This window comes from Dromaius novaehollandiae, chromosome 3, assembly GCF_036370855.1.
Source record: "Dromaius novaehollandiae isolate bDroNov1 chromosome 3, bDroNov1.hap1, whole genome shotgun sequence".
NCBI lineage: Eukaryota > Metazoa > Chordata > Aves > Casuariiformes > Dromaiidae > Dromaius > Dromaius novaehollandiae.
In genome coordinates this window covers 103,903,836-103,923,847 of record NC_088100.1, presented here as the reverse complement: position 1 = coordinate 103,923,847, position 20,012 = coordinate 103,903,836, and the positions used below count along the sequence as shown (strand labels likewise).

Sequence of the window (20,012 nt, the reverse complement as noted above, 5' to 3'; positions counted from 1 at the left end):
TGATTCCTTGAGCAGAAAAAATGGCAAAAGCTGTCTCTCCTGTTCCCAGAGTTGAAGCAGGATTGTCCAATAGCCCTATGAACGAGAGCGATGTGGAAACTAGTGACTGTGGCCTCGGTCCTGCAAAGCTCACGACCATGGAGCGAACGTGTGTCTGAAGCGTTAGCAGGGCTGTGATCCTGGCCTCACGGAGATCAGCAGGAGCGCTATCATGTGTTGGGGAGTACAGGGGTGCAGGATCAGCCGCACTGCCGCGCCCCAGGGTGCTTCCACAGGGCAGGGCCAAAGCAAGCTGACAACTCTTGATTGGTGGAGGTGATTTTAGCTCTCTAGGGCACTCCTTCCACAGCAGTGCTGTGAAAGCTGCCGCTGGGGCAGCGGGGCTTTGCTCTGGACTCTTCAGTGGGTCCCAGTGAGCCTCCAGCGCCTGCTAGCTCCCTCCTCTGCTGCATGGGGTTTCGTGTGCCCGTTGCCCTTTGGCTGAATTAGCGCCATTCTTGCTTTGCTGATTGTCCTAGACACCAAGTAGAGAAATTCAGTTCCTCTGGGGGCTTATGGATTTTTGGTGGCCCATCCCCAAAAATCTCGCATTTACCTGTGTTTTCCCTCCAGTTTGGAGCTCTAGTTCAGCTGCTACAGAAAAATCATGGGTATGGGGTGAGAGGGGGCAGGAGAGCCCTGCCCAGGGGCCATTCAGTTTGGTTTGGGCTGTGAGTCATGGGAGAAGGACACGCAGCACCTTGTCTGCGCCGGTGCCACGCACCAAAACAAGCCCCCGCTCGGCAGCGCCCCAGCGCAATGCCCTTCCCCAGGACCCTGCTGGCCATGTTGGCCACCCTGCAATGCTAGGTGGCCAGCGTGACCAGAGGTGTCCGTGGTCAGCTGGTTTTCCTTCCAGCCCTTCCCGAGATGGCTCAGATCAGACCCATGGGTGCTACTTGGAGCCAGGGCAGTGTTGGCAGGAGGCTGCCACATGCTCCCCCTTAGATGGGGCCTGCAGCATGGCACTGCCATGTTGTATCTCTGTCCCAAATTAATTGAAACCTGCCCTGAGGTTCCCCCAGGAGCCCTCCAGTGCTGTGGGAGTGAGGAGCGCCCCAGGAGAGGGCATTACAGAGAAATTCACCCGTGATGAAGCATTCGTTCATCTATGGCTGGGCCAGACCTCCGGCTGTGCTTTCCTCCCTTGCCATGGGGCAAGCTGATCAGCAGGTCTCCCAGGATGGGGCCATGCCCACATAGTTTTTCAATGTTCAGGTGTGTCATCAGCATGGACAGCTTCCACTGCTACTCCTGCACCGCAGCCTCATCCCATGGCCAACCTGAAGGCATCTCCTTCAGGTCCCTCTCAGTTCTCCAGCCCACCTTCAGCACGCTGGAGCCACTCATAAATATCCTTGTTAAAACATGAGATGCAGCATTATCATGATGAGCCTAACTGCTAAGTCCATCCTTACAGGGAGGACGGCACTTACTTTCTTAAATGTATAATATAGAACATCCACATTCATATTTTTAGTAGCATATAGCAGTGGTCCAGCCTTTAGTGTACTGTATGTACTTTTAATAATCTCCATAAAAGCCTGATTTTCAATCCCTAGGCTCAAGCTGACAGTGTAAATAAAATCACCCAAATCCACAGGGTAAGAGAAATGAAAATGACAAGGATTAAAATTTTGTCAAACCTCTTTCTTTTTAAAATTCTGCTTCCCTTCCAATTGGATCACGACCCTCTGTGTGCACAGCTTAAGACCAGACGGTATGCTTTCACTTTTATTCCGCTCTGCAGCAGGCTTACAGTATTTAGTGAAAGTCTGTAAAGAATGTGTGCTGTGTAGAGAGTTAATACCATAATCCCCTATCGTTAGGGTCAAATGCTGAATAGAGCAGAAGAATTAGAAAATATGTTACATACAATGGCAGCAAAAATGCATCAGCATGCTGTTCTGTTAACACATGCATTCATTACCAACAAGTAAATGACAATGAAGTAATAGAGTATATTAAGAGATGTGTACTTCAAGTCTAGTGTGCGTGTTATTATGAAACCCTAAGACTATGAGTGAGAATCTAAATACTATGTATGCACGCACATTGCAGGGTTGTTCATTGCATGTAATTACATCTTTCTAGGAAGCACTCTGATTTAGCTTCAGACTAACAAAAATCAGCTTTTTAAATTATTTGATGGAGCTGAACTTTGAATACTCCCTTTTTTGATTTTCTGTGAAGTGTGATATCTGTATTTTGCAATCCAAGCATGACAATACATCTGTCTCTGGAGAATTCCCAGGCATGAATTGCAATAACTGTAGCTGAGAAAGTATTTCAGGAAACAGTCTTAGTGCTTGTCTTTTCAAGAGATCCTTAGGGTGCTAGCTACTTACATCATATAGAGCTGGCATGGGTGTTTCATTCCCCTGGGTTTTCAGGAAAAAATGAGCCAGTGTGTGCTGAAGGAATGACAATTTACTAGAAAGAGGAGAGTGAAAGTACATTCTGTATAGAGTAGCAGCTTGTATGTAGTGTTGCCTGGTACCAGTTACACAATATAAGAATCTCACAATCCAAAAATCAAGTCTGTATGAATTAGCATATTGTGCCTTCCTGTAAAGAAAAGACGGAGCTTCTTGAGAAGGAGGGTGACCCTAAGGAATAAGAAGAGATATGAAAGTTATTAGGCTGCCTTTCCTGACACTAAGTAGTGTCTGATTCCCTAATTATTCCTATTGATTCAGCCTGGTTATTAAGGCAGGGAGACAGTGGTGAGCTGGAGACAGGATGAAGGTACTTAAAAAAAAATCTTGCAATAGCTGGTTAATGACAAGCTGTGGAAAGCACTGCAAGAACATGTAACCTCAAGACTTTGTCCAGTGCAAGCATGTTATCTTATCTCGTGACTGATCGGTTGTAGATAGTACCAGGAGGCACTTTACCAAGCTGGCCATGTATGGTCTTATGTAGATACATGTACTGGCTGTTGTGCACTGTCACCTGGATGGTGTTTACAGTTATGTATATATACCTAAAGTGAGAGTTGGGAGTGATCAGGAAAACATTTTTATCTGAGGGGGAAAAAAAAGAAAGTGAGATTTAAGTCCTTGAAATATCTGTTCTGTTTTCAATTAATTCAGATAAATAAATGTAACCAATAAATTGGTTAAAAATCAATGTTACCCACCAAAGCTTTTATTATGTCAAAAATTCTTCCTCAAAAATTGTTTGACTGGCATTTTTGACCTGCTGTAGTTGAAGTTAAAGAGATTTCAATTTCAGGATCTTTTAGGTTTCTGAAGGGAGAAAAATTGATTTACAGGGCTGTCATTACTCATAATTTGTGTATCAGAGTGAATTTCTTTTAGTTTTGAAAGCTTGCTAAAAATGTTTTTCAGTGTTTTTGAGTTTTGTAACTGAGGCTTTAGGCAATTATTGAGCACCTCTGACAGACAGCAAATGGTAAGTTGGCAAAATTAGCAGAATCAGGACTGAAGGTGTTAGTGTCCTGTGCCTGGCTTGTTTGTGTCCTGCATTGGTCTCATCATCAAAGGTGGAAATCGCTTAAGACGATTTAATCCTCATTATAGATCATTTTACCTACTTTACAACATTTTGGCAGTTCTTCCTTCAAACTAAGTCATACTAGTATGAAAACAAATTCAGAAAAATGAACAAAAAGAAGTCTCACTACTGCAACACAAAAATATCCCTTATCTAGGTATGGTTTTTATATGCATCCATTACTGTCAAAGACACCTTTCACCTTGGTATAATACAGCTTTGCAGCTTAGTCTTTGAAATGCAAGGAATGCATTTCTTTTTGCCCTTCTGTGGTGAATGTAGACAACTGTAGGTAAATTCTGGGTATTCAGTTTATTTAACCATGCTTACTATAAATATGGTGGACAGTCAAAGCCAGACAGCACTAGCCAGACTGTGCTATGCTACTGCCAAATTAAATCCTAGTGAGCAGATTCATCGGGACTGATCCGTGTATACCTGGCTACAATTCACTGTAGTAGGAGTGAAGCATATTTTTCTAAGGAAAGAGTGAGTCACCTGGAAACTGGAGACTTACCTGCTACCTTCGTGAGTAGAGAATATTAAAAGCGGTAGATTGTACACAGAGTCCTTGACAATATTTAATATCTAAGCAAGTCACTAGACTGCAATAACCAGAAACCGTGACTAGAAAGGGAAATGGAGTGTGAGAGATCAAATCAAAGAAACAAAACCTGTTAAGGTGGCAGGAAAGTGCACAGCAGTAGAAGTTAAAGCATAATCAAGAAAGACTCGCCTTGACGTGGAGTACGTTCTCTAAAAACAGAAATTAAAAGTAGGCAAAATAATTCAGGCAAAGTGAGTGATTAGTTAGTGCTTGTTGTTCAACAAGTGGCTCAACTAAAGAAACCAGCCAACTAACTCAGAGCTAGGCAGCAATCATCATCGCGCCTAGTTTCAGGACTAAAAATATCCGAAGGGGAAACGTGCAAAGCAAGCGACAGCACAGGGCGCGAGGAGGGAAAGGGCAGGTCGGGCGGGCCAGGCAGTGAGCAGGGAGCCGCGGCCCCGTGATCACGCGGTGAGGATGGACCTCTGCCTCTGGGCACCGGGTGCTAGCTCTCTGCCTGGGCGGTGTGTGGCCGAGCCCCCAGCATGGGTCTCCGGGCCGCTTTCTGGGGGCTGCGGTCAGCTTAGGCAATTAAGCAGTGTCCTCACGGGCTGCTGACTCTGTGCCACGACAATTAATGTCCGCTCACCAGGAAAGCCTGGATTAAGGCTGATTGTCTTAGAGACTGTTATTTTGCAAGATCTCATTTAGAGTGCAGCAAGTGGGTCTGCATGCCGAACGCTCAAGTCTACACGCAGCAGATGCAGAGATTTTTCAAACAAATTAGAGAAGAGACCTCTGTGACGCACACAAACTGCTCTGTAATGATTATGGATATTGTTTGGATGTTTCAGTCTTCATGATATGACTATATGGGGTTAAGTCAACAGTACTGTTGGGAAAACAAGCAGAAGAGGGAAAAAGAATGGTATCATTTGCTTAAATGAGCAAGTTGTGTACACTCGACTCACCATCAATTTGTATCTCCTAGTGTGGCTCAGCACAACTCCTTCCTGTGGTTCAGAAGGGGATTGACTCAAGTGAGTCATCCAGGAAATATTCTGCTCTTGGAAATGTGCTCAGTTCCCTTTGCAGCCGGTGACACACAAGTGTCTACGAACAAAATTTTTCCCTGCAGCTTCCTCACATAACCCATGCGTGCCCTGCATCCCTGTTTAGGAGGAAAAATATTTGAGAAGAAGGGAAATCACAACCCTTTCTGCCAATATCTCATCCCTGTCCAAGTCAATGGTAGTTGCATGTCTTTGAGTGCTTTTGGAAAGGATCTAAGGCCGTCTGGTATGGTTTGAAAGAAGCAATGTCTACCTTATTTGGTAATATTGCTGTCTAAGAAGAAAGAGATAAAAGTGAATGTTTTGGGTTAACCCTGATGGAATTTATTCTTTTGAAAAATTTAGGTCACTGTATATTTTGCAGAAATTTTTATGTGGTTTTGCAGCAATATTTAATTTATATTTGCTTCTCACAGTATTTACGTAGCCTCTATCACAACATCTGACTACCCCCCAAATACCTAAATATATAAGTATCTTTTATTTTTCTTTCTTTTTTTAGCTTGTAGGTGAGTAGCTTGATTAGCATGTTTTTGTTTGCTTCTGTTTGTACTTCTAAGTGGTTGTACCTGGCAACTGTGTGTGAAGAAATTAATGAGGCAAAGTTAAGTCAGAGAGATGAGTTTTGCAATTAACACTGAAAGTGGTGAGATCTATAGTTATTCTTATCTCTTGTGAAAACGAATTTACCTGCCATAGGAGAGTTGTGTCTCCTGCCTTCATAGGTTTCTCCATACTGGTTGGCATTTCTTGTTTCTGATAGAACATACCAGCCACAGGATGTAACAAGATGCAAAATCCATCCCCAAAATGTGAGTCAGGAGGATGGAATGATCAACTACCCGTTACACTGCTCCTTTTTCACAAAAATCGCTGCAGATGCACCATTAGCAGAGAGAAAAAGCTTCATTTATTTGGACATAAGGATTGTGATTGATTTAGAAAATGCGCAGTGAAAGGTCATGTTGCTCATTTGCAAATAGTGACTGTCCACAAATGGAACCATAAAATTATTTTTGGTGAAAGTAAAAATTTATGCCTACCTTTAAAAAGTGACATAAAACTTGGTTTCACCACACGTGCATTCACACACAAAACTTGACACTGTCACCATAGAGCTGTTATGAAAGCAGTACACAAATTTGGTTTTCACTGTACCACTCGTGTTCACTGCCAGCTGGAATCTACATCCACATCTATCACCCATATCTGCATCTATATCTTTTTCATCATTACCATTGCCTGTGAATCTACAGTCGGAGTGCTTTGTTAATCCTGACCTCTTAGAAGTTTCTTTTCTATCCTCTTTTTTTAATTTGGGATTTAAAATGCTGCGTGAAGCTATCCTTCGTGTTCAAACGCAGCCACAGTAGTGCTGGACAAAATGTTTTTAGCAGGTACTGAATTCACCAAAAAAGCTGCTCCAAGGAACTCAGATTAGCTCTTGACCGTGTTTGGTGAATAGTCACTTAGAAGATCGATTTGTTGGAATTTAGAAAAAGTTAAATACAGTTTCAACCTTTCAGTAAATTTCTGGCCTCCCTTTTCAAAACAGCAGTGTTATTAAAGAATGTAAAACAGCACACTCACATCAGGGAGCACAAATCTAATGTAGTGAAACACTGCATGCCAAAGTATTTTGAAACATTTTTTTTTCTTGATAGTTTGTACATCAAACTAAAGAAGTACACCAAAAAAATGCGTTGTCTTCACAATGCTACAGCATCCCCGCAGTTCTGGGTCTGAAGAATCCTCAAGCTCTCACTGATGGACCTGGTGCTGATCTCGAAGCAAGTTTGCGGTATAAGATTTCTTCCATAGTTTTGGCTGATCCAAGCTCCTTTGCAGTTGCCTTAGACTCATATAACTCCACTAATTATTTTCTCTAGAAGTGGAAGACAGGTCACAGAGAGTCACAGAAAATAAAGAAGGGGAGAAAATAAATAACTGGAGCCTTGAGCCTGCAAAGCACTTTACTATCTTCTTTGTGCTCTAAGTACTTCTATCACAGTAAAGTTGGGGCATAAATGCAACTAAAAAACATAATCCATCTGTAACCTGCATCTCTATGGAACTGAATTCTGACCCTGTATTTAGGGGCAGAAGTCAAACTGGGGTACACCTGAGGGTAAGGATTGCTGCAAAGATGTTTGTGTATTTTGTGTACAAATCTGAAGTTTTGCTTCTTGCGTTCAATCCAACAAAGGCCAGAGTTAATTTACATCACCTTGACTGGCTCCAAAAGAAGCCTTCAAATAAACCAGGATCATTGCAACATCATCTGTTGAAATACAACCAGGTAAATCAGCATAGCTTAACTCTGGCAAACGAAATCAATGCAAACTTATATCCATCTTGCACAATTTAGATCAGGCTTGCTTTTTACTAGCTACCCAGGATGCTTACAAAACATCAGGGTATTCTTCAGGTAACACACACAGCACAGATAGGAACTGTCATTATATCTTAACAATTTAGGAGATGAAGGGGAGAGATGTTAATGCTTTGCATTTATTTACTTTTACAGCATGCCATAAAGATTAAAAATACATTGTACACAAGTGCAGTATTTAATGTAGCACTTTAATTACATTCAAGTGTGTTACTAAATAGTCTTGAGAAAACCTTAATGACCAGCTGTTCTACCCTCTTCCCATATGTCAGAAATGGTTTCAGAAATCGCATTCTGGGACAGTAAGGTTGTATAATTAGACAGTGTATAGTTAGCACTTCTAGATTTTCCTCTTAAACTGTGGCCCTTTTCACTAACATATTGTGGTTTGGTGCCAGTTTGGCACAACACAATTATGCAATGTGCCAAACTGCAACTGAGATGTACAAACTCTCTGAGACATGTTATGATTGCACCATTATCTTTTTATATCTTTTTCATCATTAGGACTGGATGCTTTTTATGTTATGTAAGATTCAGCTTTTTATGGCCAACAAATAAACTTAGTAAATAGGACTATAAATTTTTAATACTTCTTCCATAATGCAGTTTGTCTAATCAGAATTAGATGGTTACTGTAACCCCGCATCAGTTTTCACCAAAAAAGGCATCCTTCCAAGAACAGCAGCCATGGACAAAAATGTCAAAGGAGGTACCTTTTGGCCCAGTTCAGGCATGCACTTAAGCACATGCTTAGCGTTAAGCACATGAGTGCTCAGTGAGACCGCTTGTACAGAGGCATGTGCTGAATCTGGATCAGAAAATGGTTTATGCCAAACAAATAAAATAAACCCTTTCTGGGAGTAAGCAAGTATAAGGGCAGCTCCGTCTTTCAAACCATTATCATCCCTTTTCCAGTTAACATCTAGAAATCAGAGTGTTTTTCTGGGATGTTTATAATTTTGCAAGACCAAGCGCATCCACAGTTTCCAACGTGGGGGCGAGAGGGGGGCTGGGCGAATACATCAAGAGCAAGCCACCAGCCGAGCCGTCAGTGCACAGCACAGAGACTATCCATCCTGGACCAGCGCAGGGGGGCCGCGGAGGCAGGAGCTTCACCACTCTGACAGAAGAGGTTTACGACAATTTTATGCCTGAGCTTGAATTTCCAGTGACTTATTTAGATGTAAGCAATGACAGCTGTAATCATGTTTTAAATCTTGCTTTGTATCCTTAGTTATAATGTTGTTCAATTAATATACAGAATAATGGAAGTGATGTGCCCCTTTGAAAAAGACTTGAATGCAGGCCAAAGCTTTGGGAAACTGATTCTCAAGAGGATTAATCAGCATTTAAAACTTGCATTAATAAAAATCTGATCTTCTACTGTGTGGCATGCATAATACTTTTCATTTTTAAGCATTTTATTTTAATAGTGTGGTATCCTTTGTCCTGATTTTTAAAGGGATTTTAAAATCTAACTCCTTCAAATCAATCCTGCTTTGACCCCTGTGCATTCTTTAACTGAAAATAAACACACCAAGGAAAACCTCAGTTCTGCACGAAATACCTCTGTTACTAAGGTTGAACAAAGTACAGTGTACAAGCACACTTCTAATAGAGATGATATGAAACTTCCGTAGGAATTTATATTAGGCGAAGGCTCACCTTTTCATTTAAATTATTGATGTAATAAAACCACAAATCCACACACAATTATTTAAAAGTTTGAAGCTAAATCATACCCTGAGAACACATGAAGAGTCATGGAAGGCTCCATAACAAGTGCTCTCCATTTTTCACAAGACTCTTCTCTGCTATAAGGAATATGATCACACTCTATGCAACAAGATTGGGTCTATATCTGAAAGACAGACTTAATCTATGTTTTGTGTTGTTCTCCTGATCTTATTGGTGGGTTAGAGAAACAAGAGGATTTTGTATAAAGTTTCGCATATAAATTCAATTCTAGCAAACCAGCTAATTTACATGCTAAACAGCCAGCAGTTCATAAGGTAGTTGTGTTTCATGTCAACTGTGGAAGCTAAATGTATTTTATAAATGCTAGAAAACACTATTTCATGTGAAGAGACATTTTAATAGCAAATAGCTCACTCAGATCTTCTATGAAGAGAAGAAATCTAGTTGAGAAATTCTTATATCCTTACTCATGCTATTGAAAGGCAACAGTTTGTGCTCTGAGTATGGACCATCTGCTTTTACTTTGTTTCATACCTAATGTGATGCTTCAGTTCATCATAAATGCAATCAGTTTTGTAAATGGTGCCAAAGGTTCTTAAAAGATATTTTAAAAATCTTGATGCCTTCTAGAAATAGAAGGCAGATGTGTTTTGTTTAAAAACAGTAACTACAAAATGCATTGCATCCAGTGGAACATCAAAAATTATAGCCTCTTAGGCACTGAGCAGTATGACCAGACTTTGAAATACCGCAAAGAAAAATGAATCACAAAAATACGCATTCTTTACTCACAGTGAACAGTAGACCCAAAATGAGATGTGAAGTGTGAGAGGGAAGTGGTTTTTGCAGATGTGCATGTGTTCGAGCTACATGCTGATCTTAGTTTTTCTGGAGTAAAAAGAGGAAGGCTATGATTCAAGATACTCTCTATCAGCATTCCCAAGATACTGAACTTGCCCAGTGAGATGCAAGTGATTCCACTCACTTGCATAGAGACAGTGGGATCAAATCCCAGCCCTTGATGCACACTAAGAGAGGGAGAAGCAGGAGTTACTCTGATACCACCATGTTATCCCATCAAGCATGACCTGCCTGTTTCTGATTGCAGAGGCAATCTCTGAGACTGCTGCTCACAGACCAAAGAGTTTTCCCAAGAGTAAAATCCTGTATATAAGAAGTGAGTGTCAAAACATCATTAAATGGGCTACAGTCAGGACTTCCCACAGGTCTAGGACATTCTCTTGAGTTGACAGACACCTAGATTCAAATCCAGAAGGGTGGAACAAATGTAAGTAATCCTTGTACCTACTGGCTAAACATCTCCCTACTGGCTGTCATCTCTAACCTCCCTGATGCTCATTGTCACCAGCGAATCTCACTCCAGCCTGCCTTTGAAGGGGGACAGAGGAGTCCCTTTGAAATTCAGTTTGCAGCATCCAGATCCATAAACCTATGCCCATAGCCAGCACACGAGGCTGTGTCCATATAGGAAATAAAATGCACCAGGGTCCAATCTCTCTCACTGAATGCCATGACATGTGTTCACACACCTAAATTCTCTTCCTCCTTCTCAGAGACAGCAGTTGTATCCAGCCTGCCTACCGGGAGCAGTGCCTGAAAGCAATGGTCTTTGCCTGTTCTCTGAGCAATGCCTGGAAGTGAGCTAGCAGTGTATCCTAACTGCGAGCCTCTGGAGCTCCCCAGCCTGGCCAGCTGATGAGGAACTGCTTTTGGGTCACTCACCAGCCGCTTCGTCCAGGGGTGAGCAAGGGAGTGTCCAAAACGGTGGTGAAATACAGCTCAGCATGAGACTCCAAAGTGGAAACAGAGCAAAATGCCGCATCACCAGTTACCCAGTGTGGGACTTCATTGTAAACACAGCTGCATGCTCTAAATTCTTCTAACCCCTACTACCAGTAAGCAAAGCTATGGTTAAGTGAGATCAAGTAGATCTGATACATTGCTGCAGGGAGCCCAGGTCCTGTTGCTCTGTGGTGTTGGACCAGAGTAATCTTTTTGCTGTCTTCTTCTCCACTCTACTCTTCTTGTTCACTCTTCTCAGGCTCCTAATTGCCAAGAGGAACCAATTTCCTTCATCCAGTCAAGGCTGTTATTACTCCTGCCATGGCTCCAGCCCTCACTTCTTGCTTCTTGTGGTTTTAAGTGCTCCTTCTTCCTGCTTTCTTTGCAGTTTTCAGGCTGCCTTACTCTGGTCTGTGTCAGTACTGGATTAGGCTGAATACAAGTCCCACATTCTTTATTACAGAGTCAGCATTTCTTCCCTGTTCCTTGTCTGGCTGTTTCCCAGACGGGTTATTTTGGGACCTACGCTAGCTGGCCCAGAGCACAGCCGTGCCGGGGAGGGTCCTAACAGTTAAACATTACAGAGGATTGTTTGTCAGTGCCTGAGCCTGAAACAAGGTCCTGTTTTATTTGCTGTTATAGTCTAAATGTCGCTGAGGAGAAGAGCTGCAGGAGTATAAGATTTGCAATTCCCCAGCACTGAAAGGCTAGCCGGGGAAAGGGGAGGCACCTGCAGGTAGCAGCAGGCTGCCCCTCGCAGTGCTCTCGCCGCGTTACTGTGCCTTCCCGCAAAAGGCAGCGCTGCAAATCCGCTGGCTGTGGGTGGGAGAGACAGTGCCATGAGAGGGATTAAGCCATGTGCACTTCTTCCTCTTCTCCTTTCTGTGACCCACAGAGCTGCCCTCACTACCACTATCACAAGCCATGATCACACCACTGCTCCCTGGGCATGTCGTCCCCATGCCTCCCTGCCAAGGCAAAGACAAGGAGCAGCAAAACTACAGCAACACTGCAGCGCTGTACTGTGCACCTTGGTGGTGCAGGGGCTGGGAGAAATAGGTCTAGCAAGTTTACTTTCTCTACTGCACCTGCTTTCTCTGTACATTTTGTCATACCTCAATGGCCCTTATGCCCATGTAGTCAGAAGACTACCAAGGACAAGTACTTCCTTTTCTGGGAGCCCAGCTTGGAATAGTTTATACAGGCCTGAATTACTACTCTGTAAAAACAGCCCTCTGAAAACATCTCGAGCTGGGCAAATTTCAAAATAGTCACTAAACTCAAAGAATCTTGGCCATGCCATCAAATCTCCCTAACCCTGGGTTGGCTGTGTCTATCCCATAGCATCGGAAAAAACCTGAACTTAAAACGTTTGGAGAGCAATGCAAAATACCAAAGCATATATTATACAGGTGGAAAAAGCTACAGGCAGGGGTACATATGGTGTTAGAGGCACATTTTTCTAATAATACAGGCAAATGGAACAGGTTGGCTTTACATTTAGATACTCTAAAGGTTCTGTAACTCTTTTTTCTCCATCTGCATTAGCAGTGCCAGGTACAGCACATGCCATCAGGGGCCCATGACACTTTTGCACCCATACAGCCTTCTTGTAGGATAACAGAATTGTTGGGGTTGGAAGGGACCTCTGGAGATCACCTAGTCCAACCCAGCTGCTCAAGCACGGTAACCTACAGCAGGTTGCCCAGCACTTGACTATCTCCACAACCTCTCTGGGCAACCTGTACCAGTGCTCAATCACTCACACAGTAAAAAAGTGTTTCCTCATGTTCAGATGGACCTTCCTGTGCTTCTGTTTGTGCCCATTGCCTCTTGTCCTGTCTCTAGGCATCTGTCTTCTTTACACCCTCCCTTAAGGTACTTATGCACATTGATGAGATCCCCCCTGAGCCTTCTCTTCTCCAGGTTGAACAGTCCCAGCTCTCTCAGCCTTTACTCATATGACAGATGCTCCACTCCCTTAATCATTTTAGCAGCCCTTTGCTGGACTCACTCCAGTGTGTCCATGTACGTCCATGTCTCTCTTGTATGCGGACCCCAGCACTGGACCCAGCACTCCTATGTGGCCTCACCAGAGCTGAGTAGAAGGGAAGAATCACCTCCCTCGACCTGCTGGCAATGCTCTGCCTAATGCAACCCAGAATACTATTGGCCTTCTTTGCCACAAAGGCACATTGCTGGTTCATGTTCACCTGGTGGTCCACCAGGACCCCCAGGTCCATCTCTGCAGAGCTGCTCTCCAGCAGGTTGGCTCCCAATCTGTCCTAGTGTGTGGAGTTATTCCTCTCTGGGTGCAGGAGTCTGCACTCCCCTTTGTTGGACTTCACAAGGTTCTTCTCTGCCCATCTCTCCAGCCTGTCAAGGTCCATCTCAATGGCAGCACAGCCCTCTGGTTTATCAGCCACTCCTCCCAGTTTTGTATCATCTGCAAACTTGCTGAAGGTGCACTCTGTTCCATCGTTCGGGTCATTAATGAAGAAGCTGAACAGAACTGGACCCCCTTATTGACTCCTGGGGTGCACTGCTAGTTACTGGCCACCAAATAGACTTTATGCCACTGATTACAACCCTCTGAGCTTGGCCTTTTTTCTTTTTCTATCCATCTCACTCATCTGCTCATCCTGAGCTTGCCTGTGAGGATGTTATGGGAGACAGTGCCGAAAGCCTTTCTGAAGTCAAGGTAGACAACATCCACTGTTCTCCCCTCATCTACACAGCCAGTCTTTTCATGGCAGAAGGCTATCAGGTTGGTTAAGCATGATTTCTGCTTTGTGAATCAATGCCATGCTGCAGCTGTGCAGACCTTAGAGGAAGCTAGAGCAGCCTTCGACTAGCCTTTTACTTGGCCAGTGAGCAAATGCTGTGGGGTTATTGTGGTGCCTGAGCTATGTCATTTGAAGCTGTGTATCTGCCTTAGCAGCTTGCAGTTGTATATGCTCTGAGAACACAGCAACAGCTACAGGGCCAATGTCGCACATCTGGCAGACGGCTATGACTGATGCCTGAGAAATAGTGTTAAATCCTGTTGCAGAGTCACGACATGTTACCAGCTTATTTTTGACCTTTTATTTTTTAACCTTTACCTGTCTTTAAACTTTTATTTTTTAACCTTTTACTTTCTATTACAGTATTTTTATGAAAACAGGTTATTATCATGCTTAGCTTTAGTATGCTGTTGTAGGGCACCGGGCATGAGTCAGCCTTGAGGCAGAAAGATGGACAAGATGAGCTCTTGAAGTACCTTTCCAGCCTTAATTCTACAAGTCTATGAACAGAACAAAATGAACTCAAGATGTTTTCTCAGAAGAGAGCAAATAAAGGAACCATTTCTTTGAATTCTGCACAGATTGAATATGAATAAAATGCATCCCACATCTGGTCCATTCTTCTTTTTCATTTCTCTAAAGAACAAATACAATAACGCCATACGCACACACAAAAAGCAAGCAGGGAAGATCAACCCAAGGGTGCCTTAGGTTTTACTTCCTATCTCTTCTTTAAACAGCAAAAGATTAAAAACAAAAAGTCTGCATGTCCCATACAAGCTTAGAGGCCTTAAATAAAATGGTAACTACAGATAAACCATTGCAGTTCCTGGGACTAGTCATCAAAATCTGAGGGGAGTGGAGTTTACAGTGCCATGGCCTTCCCATTGCCAGCCAGTTTGCCAATTCCTAGTTTTCTTCTGTAAATGCAATGAGAGCTGTCCTTGTGGGGAGAAGGGTTCAAAACACTTTTTGGCTAGAGCAAATCCATGATGGGAAGTTAGGTGCCTAGACTCCCTATGCAATGTGTGAAGAAAGCTTGACCTCTAACGAGGAGGACTCAGAAAAGCCAGCCTGCTGAGTGGGGTCCTGCTGGTCCCAGCTAGCAGAAACCACTGGAGAGACAGATATGCCTTTTAGGGGGGACAAATATGCCTTTTGCCCCATCTCTGGAAGGAACTGAGACGCCCCACTCAGGCCAAAGAGCAGACAGAGTACGGCAGCATGAATAATGAACATCATGGATGTGCCACATATTTATGATGAGCCCAGTGTTGCAGTTTGTTTGCTCAACTGAATTTTCACCTTTTCTGAATCTTGTAAGGTTCCAAATAAATGATATACATTGGTCTCATAAATATTTATTTATTTTGCCTTTGTTAGCTAATTGTTTTGGAACACAGATGACTTTCTTCATTAAACAGTTTGCTAAAATTCTACTCCACAATACTTTTATTGTTAATTCTCTAATTAGTTAGAATGTATGTTTTTTGACTAGTAAGGCAACTGTGTGCAGTTTCTGAGAGGTTAGGTTTTTTTTTTAAAATAACTTTGTGTTTGGTTTTGAATGGTCAACAGCAAGAAAGATACTCTTTAAATGGATTAAACAAATCAATTAATAAATATAGCTCAAAATTCATGTAGAGTCAGAATTATGCAATTTCCTTCTATATGCTCTTCTGTCTACTGTATCTTCTAATAGCATCTTTCTAAATCAGATTTGTTGTACTAAGTTTATCTCTCCCCAGATAGCAGATTTTTGATATGCTGCGGCTATCCCTTAAAATACATTTTGACATAAACTGTGTAAAAATCATGTCTTTTATTTTGGGCATGAATTTATTTTTTTTCATTTGTTCTTCTTGGTAGCCTCTTTTCGCCATTTTCAATTCTTGTTATGTACCTGCTTTAGAAAGAACACATCCACATTTGAGTGGTTAATCAAAGGGAACTAACCAAAATAATCACTTTCTAGTACTTCAAAATATTCTAATTTTTTAATGGAGAATATGCATTCTTAAATTAAATATGCATAATAAGCAATAAGTAATAATAAGAATAAAGTGGGCTCTGTAAGAATGAATGCTATGTTTTAAGCAAAATGCATTTGATTTGCTGGATTTAAAGCTGCTTTGAATCAGTAAGAATCAGTGCAAAAAAATGGGGTGAGGAGGATAGAGAGCCTCATAATGCTTATAAATTGTCCATAATTGTATGGGTTTTAAATATAAAAGTTGGCAGTGGCAAAAGCTAAAAGCCATTAGGAGAGATCCTATTGTGCGACGCATCAGTAATCGTAACTCATAATCTTAGGGGAAAAAATCTAACTAGAGTTTTCTAAAATTTTGATAACTATACTTGAGTCTTGTCTTGATGTTTACTACAATGATGGCATTGTTCAAAATGACATAGCCTAATGCATATATGAATCCTGCTTGAAAAGAGCTACTAATTAACATGAATAGTCTTCTTCTCTGAAGGTCATTTATTGCAAAGTTCATTTTTCAGCTGAGCATTGCTAAAGTAGTCACCCCCACTAACAGCCATTAGATTAAGAGACTTAGGTCTGTTCTCTTCCTGACACTGGGTCAGGATTTTCAAAGAAAGAGGCTCTTCGATGCCAAGAAGCCCTTAAAAATAATATTTGAACAGAAAAAGAATGGAGGTAATTACACTGTAAATATTTCTGTAGTTATTGAATTAATGAAGATAATTCTATTCATTTTATTGGGGAAAAAAAGTTTTCCTTATCTGATGTTGCAGTGCAGCTTTTCCCCATGGGATCTTTGATTTCTTCAGTCATAATGATTAATTAAAACTGAGAGACACTGAATATTTAGCATTTGACATGTGAGCATGTTCACCTATTGCCAAATATTAGACACGTGATGCCCCAGGACTGTTATAGCCCCTGTTGGAGGCCCCAGCAAGGCTTTCGCTGTTCCCGTGCACTCCAGCCACCTGTTGTTCTCCAGCGAGAAGAAATCTCCGGAAGGGTGCCGCCGGGAAGGCGCGGAGCATTCCCGCTGCCCCGCGCAGGCAGGCATCTCTTGGTGTCAGTGACTTGGGCAATGAAGTCAGGTGTACGTTGAAATGCTTGCCTCATTTGGGCTCAAGGTGCTCAGCACCACACAGGACTGAGTGTGCAATTTTCATCTTTTCTGTCTCTCCAGGCATTGAATTCAGTAGTAACTTCTGCATTAAAGGCTCAAGCAAGGATCTGGGCATCCATAGTAAGGCTGGAAACAAGTTAATTCTATTCCTTGTCTGCTTTCTGCTGGCTGCATTTGAGGTTTTTCTGTAAGTGCTGGTATCTGACTGTAAAGCCAGTGGGACAGAGACTGTGTCTTCCCGGATGACCCTGAAACAGCAGAGCTGCAGTCCTGATTGGGAGCACTACCCCGCAGTGACAATAAAGCACAATAGCTTTATTGTAATTACATAGCAATGTGGAAAAGGAGACATATATTAATTTCCTGGAATAGTAAACATTTGGAATGGGTCTTTCTGAACTGAGGTTTGTCTGGCCCCTCTGCTAAGAATAATCTTTGACTTTTCATCTGTAACAAACTGTCACTTCATAGGGGCTTTAATGCTGCCATATGATCCACTTATATCTAAAGTTGAAACAGTGTATGTCCAGGACCCCTGTCAATACTACAATTGCTGTAACATTTCCTTGGATATAGGTGTGGAAACTGCAGTGACAAAAAATTTCTGTTATGGCTAAGGTATATTCCACTGGGTGGGTTTTCTTGTCCCGTCTGTGGGCATATGGTGGCAAAGGAGTTAAGGGTCATTGCTTCAATCACAAAAACATGTTCACTCAAGTCAGCTAGTTACAAATAGGTATGGAGTCTTTTGCACTGGGGTGTGACATTAAATACGTCACTCTCTCAGGTCTCAGTGGCAGCAGAAACTAGGATGCACTGCCCAAGCTAGCTCCATAAACCACTGAGGGTCTGGTAAGCCTTTGCTCTATTTTTTTTATGACTAGTGCCTCCCATTTGAGCAGGCTAAGTGTGGGATCTTTGCTAGATAATTAGAATCTGAATCACTGCAAGATTTATCCCTGTTTTAGAATTACTTTTTTCACCTGAACATGGAGTAAGGAGAAAGAACAGGAGCTCTTAAGAAGAGCTGAGAAACTCATGGCGTTTCTTTGAGGTGACAGCTGTGGGTGGCAAAGCTCTTCCCAAACAGCTGGCTTGCAGGGAGGCCAGCTGAGGCCAGCAAAGTGTTCTGCACATCTCAAGGCACTCGTGGAAATCTTGTGCCTTGACCTGAAGGATCTGCACCCCTTTCTCTCCTGGCCACTCTCCCTGGAGGCTTCCTTGGGCTCCTGGAGATCACAGCCAAGCTACTGGATTTCAAAGCTGCAAGCCATCTGCTCTTGAGACAATCCCTCTAAGTCTGAAGGAGAATATCACTGAGAGAGCATCAAGGTATCCCTTTTCCCCTTCCATACCCCCCTGTCCCAACCCCCAGGGGCAGAAAAGAAAAACCTGAGAGGAATGGGAGAGTGTGATGTGGCACAACTGTTTCTCCCTGCCAGCTTCCACAGGGTTTTTGCTCCTCTCCACTTGCGTTAGCAGAGGGGAGCATATGGGCCTTGGAGATTTAATGTTTCATGGCTTACTTGGCTGTCAAAATGTTTTACATTATTATTTGTTGCAACATTCACGGTGATCATCTTTAAGGAAAAAAAAAACCTGTGCGGCAGGTCCCTAGATGCCTTTGCTGGGAGCAGATGTTGGAACAAGAGCACTGTTAAGCCTCTCTTGGATTTTTCATTTCCCACCCTTTGTACAGCCTAAATTTTACTACTTAGCACACTCTGAACCTCTCTCGCTGCCCAGCAGAACTTACTAAGATGGTTTAGGGTGGTAGAAGGTTGAAACAGGGAAACTTGCAGATTTATAGGACACTGAGATGGATTCATAATCTGTATTGATGCTATCATCCCTGACCATGTGACAACCAAAGCAGATAAGCCTATGACTGAACTCAAAAGATTTCTTAAAGCTGGTAATCGATATTGAGCAGCTCAGTCTGTTGAGCTATCAAGTTCAGAGATATCCACATGAACAGGGTGGGGGTGGAGAGAAATTCAGACAGACAGGCTAGCTGAGAGGGTTTGTAAAACAGGGAAGCACCAAACCCACCACTAAGAAGCAGCCTGGCACTGCGTTGTATTTAATGAGTACATAGTAGAGCTGTGGGTGATTTCAGCAGAGGAGGGACTGTATAAGAGCCATGGGAAGTCTGGGGAGACAAATCAGAAATCAAAGGGCTAATGACCAGAGAACTTGAGTATCATTGACCTGGGGGCTTGAAACATCATTAAGGACCTAGGCCTCAAAGTGTACTGCATATCATCCCCTCTCCAGTGTCCCAGGCTGGACAGTCAAAATCTCTGACTGATGTTAAAAGTTTCTATTGGGGGTGTCTTGCTCAGTCCCTTTATTGAATTAGAGTCAAATCCTGAAGCTATTTTGTTCTCCCCAGCCTTCTATGGAAGATGCAGCTTCCCAGGTGATATGGAGCAAGACCTGATGCCTCTAGGGATCCTCTTTTGGCTGGATACTCTTCCTGCAGACTACCAGCCCCATCACTCCCAAATGAGCTGAGGAGCAGGAGATGATGAACTGGAGGTTATGGAGGTGAAGGAAGCAGAGAGAACATGTGCCATTCCTTAGCAGTCTCAGAGGAGTTTACCCTCAAATTTAATCCCAAAGAAGCAAACATACATGAACCCCTTGCATGTTGTGAAAGGCCTTCCCCATGTACTTGAGGGCAAGGTCTGATATCCCATTACTTCTACGTATCTAGAGATACATGGGGTTCACAAAGCAGAGCTTCTGCCTGTCCTAACTCTGACAGACAGTGGAGGGGAATTTTTAAAAGGAAAAGTCCCATTTCCAGGGCTTCCTCCATTGCTTCTATTGGAAGAAACCAGTTTTAAAATGAATAAAATAGTCTAGCCTTCAGTAAAGACTTAATGACTTTCACTCAAATGATCAGCTTTGCTTTCCAGGCAGCAGCTATTCAAGCCATTATTATCCATAGTGCAAAACAGAAAAAGGTCTGCCCTCTGCCCAAGGGCCTGGGGCACAGCTACCCCACAAGTCACCGTCATCTTTTCCTGC

The 20,012-nt window shown here is 42.7% G+C and overlaps 1 long non-coding RNA gene across 6 annotated transcripts in view; it reads left to right on the top strand.

The window, feature by feature from the left end:
* LOC112984468 (uncharacterized) overlaps positions 1-20,012 on the top strand; it is an 84,155-nt gene that overhangs the window by 54,239 nt on the left and 9,904 nt on the right. The gene's annotated exons all lie outside the window — the stretch shown is intronic.